Raw genomic sequence first — 6,542 nt, 5'->3', positions numbered from 1 at the left:
CGCCCGAAAGGTGGAATTGAACCACTCTGTCGCTAGACAGCTACAGGTTTGAAGCCTGCACCCCAGACCACTGAGGGTCATCCGGGCAATTTGGAACGTCCATGTGACTCCATATATGAATTTCCCCATCCTTTTCGCCCCAAGGTAACGGCGAGCGATGTTTTCCCGCAGGCACGGTCCCTCACCGTGTTCCCCACGCCAGTGCTGCCCTCAGGGAGCGCAGGGCTGGGCGGGGGCGCGAGGAGCGGCCGGGACGGCCCCCGCCGCCATCCCAGCGGCCCGCGGGCGCTGATGCAAATCGACGGGCGGTGATTGGCTGTCCCGCGGGGGGCGGGGCCGGCCCGCCGGGTGAGTCACGGCGCTTCCCAGAAGGAGCGGGGCTGGTGCGGCGCTTCCCGCACCTCCGGGACCCTTTCAACATCGGACAGGGCAGCTTGTGCAACAGCGGGGGCGGCCCGGGCCCCGAGGTGTGCTGCGGGGAGACCAGGGCACAGGCTCCGTTCTTTTTCTTTTTTTTTTTCTTTCCTTTCCTTTCCGTTTTTTTTTTTTTCCTTCCAGTGGCTAATGCCAGATACTCTGGAGGATGTGAATCTCCCATGAGATACATCTCAGAACAATAATATCCTCTGGGAGGAAATTCCTCCCTGGCCCCCAGCTGAGGATCAACTTATGCCCTGAAGTATGAGGATTGAAAACACTTGTAATTTCATCCCAGCGAGTGTAACTATACAGGCTATTTTCATAAACCCTTGAAGAATTACCCACTTATTTGCCTCGAGAGATTCCTCTGAAGCAGAGCCATTTCTGCAAATGCATGTGGTTTCCAATGATTTTTAATTAGATAATTCTTTTTGGTGTAAGCAACAAAAAACCCCGCAGGCCCTTTCCCCCTCTTGCTCGCCCTGGGGAAGCTTAGACTCAAAACTGGGACAGCAGCATCCCAGTAAAAGTGGTAGGGAACAGAACCAGAGCCACAGCCTGAAGCTGGGAGCAGTTTTGTGCATGTCAGCAAAAGAAAGCAGAAAGTATATGGTGGGGCAGCACCATTCCCACTCACACACAGGAATGCTGCTGGGCACAGCTTTGCTTTGTGCAGGGCTCCAAGTCATGGCTTACCCCCTTGGAGCTGAGGTATGCCAGCTCAGGTATGCCCTGGCCTGCTGACTCCCCAGACACACACGAGCCTATCTGAGGCCTTACTGTTTATAGTGAGCAACTTCTTCAGCAACTTAAATGTGTTTTTCTAAAAGTACTCCAACTTAGGAGCAGGGCTCTTATCAGGAGATGGTTTGAGAGCTGCTTCTGTGCCTGCCAATGCAGGGCAGAATTTTTTCTTTGTTCCCTTGTTTTGTAGGAATCACATTCCTCAGTACATTCCTATCTCTTTACCTGGTACTTATTCCAATAGCAGGTGGCGCAATTTAACAAGTGTCTTTTGTGCATAAAAATGCATGGGGTGAGGATCTGGGGGTGTGCAGGGGAGGAGGTGGAGGGAAATTAGTCATGGGGAGGAAGAGAGGAAGAGGTTAGCACGGGGGCTGAGGAAATAAGGTGTCCGCAGCTCTCCCTCAGGCTTCCAGCCAGGCCCATCCTGACGTGTGCCGGAAGAGGCGCGTCAGCCCAGAGATATGCTCCTGTCAGCCCGTCGGCATGTGACCCTGCTCCCCATCCAGGCCGGGCAAGAAGGGCTGCCAGGGGTCGGAGCAGACATTCCCAGTTCTGCGCCTCGTGCTGGAGCCTCGGCTTTGACACCACTTTCACTTTCTCTTTGCTTTCCTCTCCAGCATCAACCTTTTCTGGGTCTCTTTCCAGCAGCACTTCATGGGAGGGCTTCTTAGTGTGAGAATGTTGCTCTCATCTTCTCCCTCTTGCAGCCTCCAGCATTTTTAAGCAGGGATGTCTTTCTCTCATGTCTTATGATCTGTCTCCCTGTACTTTCCAGAAAAAGACTATGCCAAACACTCAAGTCCATATTAAAAATAATAGCCAGCCAAAATAACTCCAACCAGAAGATCCATCAGAGATGGCAGCTCCTAAAACTTGCCTTATTCTGCAGTAAAGGGAGATGCAGAGATGATGAAGGCAGCAGTTGCTAAAGATCAAGCAGTGGAGGAAGGTGCCTGAGAGGGTCAGCAGCAGCGTAGGAAATGATGCTGGACCCCAGAGTTGTTGGGGAAGCAGTAACAAAGCAGTTGTGAGCATTTTCTCCATCTCAACCAGGATGTTGGTCTGCCTAGGTTCAGCGCTGCCTCTGGAGCGGAAGCTGTGCTAGCCACCGACTTCCCCAGCAGGGGTTCAAAATAACATCTCCAGGAGCTCTGTGTGTCTGGGTTTTAGAGGCCTTTGTCACCCCTGCCCAGAAGGGACTGTGCATGCCTTGCTGTGCCTGGCAGAGGTGCCATTCTCCCTCTGTGAGAGATGGGGGCATTGGGGGCAATAGGCAATAGTTGGTGCAGTTACTGCAGCTGCTGCTCCCTGTGCCTGCAAGGGCCCAGCCCTGACCAGCAACCGGAGAACAGACCTGGCTGCTGGCTGCAGGTAATGCTCATCTCAAAACTTCTCATTAGATTATAAGCCTACAGGAAAGGCCAGTTGGTAGCTCCTAGGATTTCTGAAAGTGTATAAATAAGTGTAGAGAACTGTTGATCTGAAAGGCTTCTCAGCATCTGATTTGCCTTCAAACATTTCTTGGAAATCTGTAAGCATTCAGCTTCATCTTTAGACCAAGTCTCTTTGAAATTCTGACCCTTTGCTATTAAAAGTATAGAACAAATTCAGTTTATCAGCTTAATGATGGAAAAGCTTGCTCTCCTCAATAATGCTCCTAATTAAAGCATTTCAGAGTGTCTTTGGACCTGATTCTCTACCTTATGCAGAGAGCTACACTGTGCCAAATGGGTGCAGAGCACTGCCAATTTAGGTTTGATTCAATGCCCATTCAAGTTAATAGAAATCCTCCCACAGAAATCGATGGGATTTGGTTCAGGCCCCAAAGTCAATGGGAAATTCTGATTTGGCAGTACTTCATGCTTGCAGTGCACCAGGATAAGCAAATATTCAAGGTACAAAGCCTTGGAGAATTTGGAAGGGGTATTGTAAGTGGCTGACCATAGCCTAGGCTATTTAAGCAATTCACAATGCCTAGGACTGTCTGACAATGAAGCTTTGAAACAAATCACTCTGAACTTTTCCTGTTCATTTTTTATAGCACTCCTACAACTTAGCAATACACTTTTTATTTTGTGTTGGGGTTTTTTTTCTGTCCTAGGCTGACAGAACATAAAAGCATCTGCAATGCTTTGCTCTTACTGCTTCTTTTAACCACCAGAGCCTGATTTGTGTCAGAAATGATAAGCTTAGATCCCTACAGTATTAAAATAATTATTTGGTGTAAGGTGGAGGATGAAGAGGGCTGTTATTCTTAGCAGCAGCAGTGAAATTTCAGCAGCTGATGACGTCAGTGCTAAAATGTCAGTGTGAAACAGGCTGGAACAAATTAAGAGTGTGGTGTCGTCACTGTGAGAGCCACGCTGCCCTCCAGAGGGACTGTTGTTGGATGCTGCAGATGCAGTTCAGGAGATGGGGGGACAGAGGCTTGTGGGAGCTTCTCAGAAACTTACAAAAAAAGCAGCAACAAGCATCTCAGCACCAGAAAGGTCAAAGAAGATGCTATTTGAACGTTTCTGCCCACCTCTAAGCGTAAGCTCACAGCGAGGGAAGGGCCACTTCTACAAACCAGATTCCAGGAACTAGAACAGAAAAAAAAAAAAGACAAAAGCCAAAATAAAATTGTCCATCTTCTACTCACCTAACAAACTGAGCTAACTCTGTCCCTGATGACACTGCTGTGACTCAAACTGAAGGGAAATTCAGCCTGAGATGACTTTTGCCATGATGTGCTGCTTAAAAGAGGGCAGTGTGCTTGGAGTAGGGGTGATCCTGAGGCATTTTATTACTTAACTGTGCTATTGCATTTGAAGAATGCCTTCAGGCTATCCAAAAATGCTGAACTCAAGGTGCAGAAAGCTTTAATCAAAATGGGGTAAAATTCCAAATGCATTCATGCTTGTCCTTAAAGAGCCCAGTCTTGCACATTTCTTGGCTGGTCTCGGGTGGTGGTGTTAGACCCGACCCTGTCAGCTCAGGACATGGATCCTCGTTTAGAGATGGTATCTCAGGGGGACTGATAACCTGGGTCTTGAGGCCAGCATCTCCTTGGTCCAGCACTTGAACTGCCTTGTCTGCAGGGGCTGTTGGGCTGTGGGATGTCCTGCTTTGGGGGACTGACAGGGAGGATTGGGACCATCCTGGCTCCCTTCATGGAGACCCACAGTATTTCATAGGAAATATGGGGAAAGTCAATATTCCATGAATTAGTGTTTGTAGGAAACTAGTCCTGGTAACAAAACTGTTGTGTGTTTTTGTTTCACTCCTTTTTAGAGCTGCCAGTCTCGTAGTCTCAGGGATGGATGTGGTTAGAGCAGGCAGAGCCATCAAGACATGTGCTTATCTATCAATCATACCAGCTGTTTCTGGCATGCAGCAACTGACTGACCACAGTAAGGAGAGCAGGATGTAATCAGTTAGCAGAGCTCTCCTTTCTCAGCAAGGACGATAAGGATTGTTGGCAAACCCACAGAGAGTTACGGGAATAGAGGAATTGCTGTGCTGAAGTCACTTCCTATCACTTGGGAGTCCCTGTGCTCAGAGCATTGTGTTTGCTTTCCTAGTATGGGTCTCGTTGGTTGTCTGCATTAGTTCAGGCATAGAAGTGCACTCAGCCTGTCCCAGCACACAGAATCCCACTTGGGGAGATTGCCAATGCAGTCTTTTATCTACTTCTGTGGGAAGGATTCAGACTGGCTGTGAGCAAACAGAGCGATTCTTTACATATCTTTTCACCAGTAAAACACCTTGCTGCAGAGATTTTTACAAAAACAGGCATGACTTAATCAATTCTGGGAAGAGGCATATGCCAACAGAAACGCTCTTTTGCCAACACAAACTGTGCTGCCACCAGAGGAGTGTCAGCAATCCCACTCTTGCCAGTGTGGGGACTCCGCTCCACTGATTAGGTGCGGTACAGGTGGACAGCGCAGGAAGTTCCCAGCTGGTGAGGTCAGCGCTGAGGTGAGCCCCTGCTCCCTCATCTCAAGAGGGAGTGGTGGCCATTTCACTGCACCTGTGTCAACAGAGAATTTATAGAAACTGGAGATGAGCTCTGGAACGTGCAGCTGGTTGGTGTTGCAGTCTGTAGATGAGAAAGTTGTCCCTGTGCTGTATCTGTGGTCAGCACAGATCCGGTGATACCTTGGGGGTTTCTGGTGTCTTCTCTGAGGTCATGACAGCCAACTCAGAGAGGACTCACACTGCAGCCCTGTGTGCAACTAGTGCCTATCACTGAGGTTAAGAGAATGCCATTAGATCAAAGCTCCCTTACCAGGGAAGCTGGAGAGCCTGGACAGGCAGATACAATGCCAAAGAGCATTGTGTCACCACAATACCAGAGTTTCGGGTCTAAAAATGTGACTGGCAAAAGCAAGGGAAGCAAAAGGTTGAGTGCTACCTGCACTGCATCCTGTTTAGCCCAGATTTGCTAGAGCTTTGGGGATATAGGAATTAAATGTCTACAGAAGGAAAAAAAGACTTACACTTTTCCTAGATTTATTGGGAGGGATGTGTATGTGGAATTGAGCTTTACTACAAAACCCTGTAGACAGTATTTGAGACAGAATGACTTTGTTCAGGATGTGTTTGTAAATATCTGTCTATATTTTTAAGACTTACCACTGTAAGAGACCCAAGATGATCTGTGATTTCTGCAATCTCATCAGAGAGCAAGTGAGTGATTCCATGCGGTGGAGACATACAGCCCCATGACTCACAGCCCTGAGTCACAGCATTGGGACACTTCAGCATTCAGAACACTAGTAGTGACAGAAATCAGGATGATGAGCAAGCAGCTGTTACTCATTCTCAGCTGGACACTATAAGCATGTTTGTACCAGTCAGTGTGGCTCTGGCTCTTCTTTGCTTCCTCCTGCAGACCTGCAGTCATCTGGATAGCACAGTGACATGGCTCACTTAACATTTGCCTCTGGGCAAGGGATGATCAAGTCTAGTCTCTGGCTCCCAAAGTGTCCTGCTTGACTCTATTAGGCTCAGCATGGAGTTATCATGGCAATTTTCACTTCAGATTACTTCTTTCATCTCTGGAGATCAGCTCACGTTACAAACACAAACACATTGATCATCACACAGAGTTAAAAAGTCTACCCCTCTTTTCAGCTAGGGGGGGCTGAGGCACTAAGCAGGTAGGCAGCTTGCTCTTAGTGACAAAGGAGGTTTGTAGCAGAAGCAGGACAAAACCGCAAGAGCCTTAAACTGCCTCCTAATCTCTGACAACTGAACCATATGCTCCATTGCATTCATCACTTCCTCATGAGGTGGCAGTTTGGATGAGAACAAGTGCCCAGGAAGTCACCCTGTTTATCCTCTCTCGGCCTCTTAATGCCTGTGGAACTTTTTTATTGAATTCTTTT

At 48.3% G+C, this 6,542-nt stretch overlaps 1 non-coding gene across 1 annotated transcript; it reads right to left on the bottom strand.

Annotated features, from left to right (window-relative positions):
- Positions 1 to 87, bottom strand: TRNASTOP-UCA (transfer RNA opal suppressor (anticodon UCA)). Its single transcript has one exon. It is a non-coding gene; the product is annotated as a tRNA-Sec (tRNA).
- Positions 88 to 6,542: the final 6,455 nt, after the last annotated feature.

The sequence above is a fragment of the Zonotrichia leucophrys genome, chromosome 3 (assembly GCF_028769735.1).
Source record: "Zonotrichia leucophrys gambelii isolate GWCS_2022_RI chromosome 3, RI_Zleu_2.0, whole genome shotgun sequence".
Classification (NCBI taxonomy): Eukaryota; Metazoa; Chordata; class Aves; order Passeriformes; family Passerellidae; genus Zonotrichia; species Zonotrichia leucophrys.
Note: the sequence above shows the minus strand (reverse complement) of the source record. Positions and strands in the feature narration are given on the sequence as shown.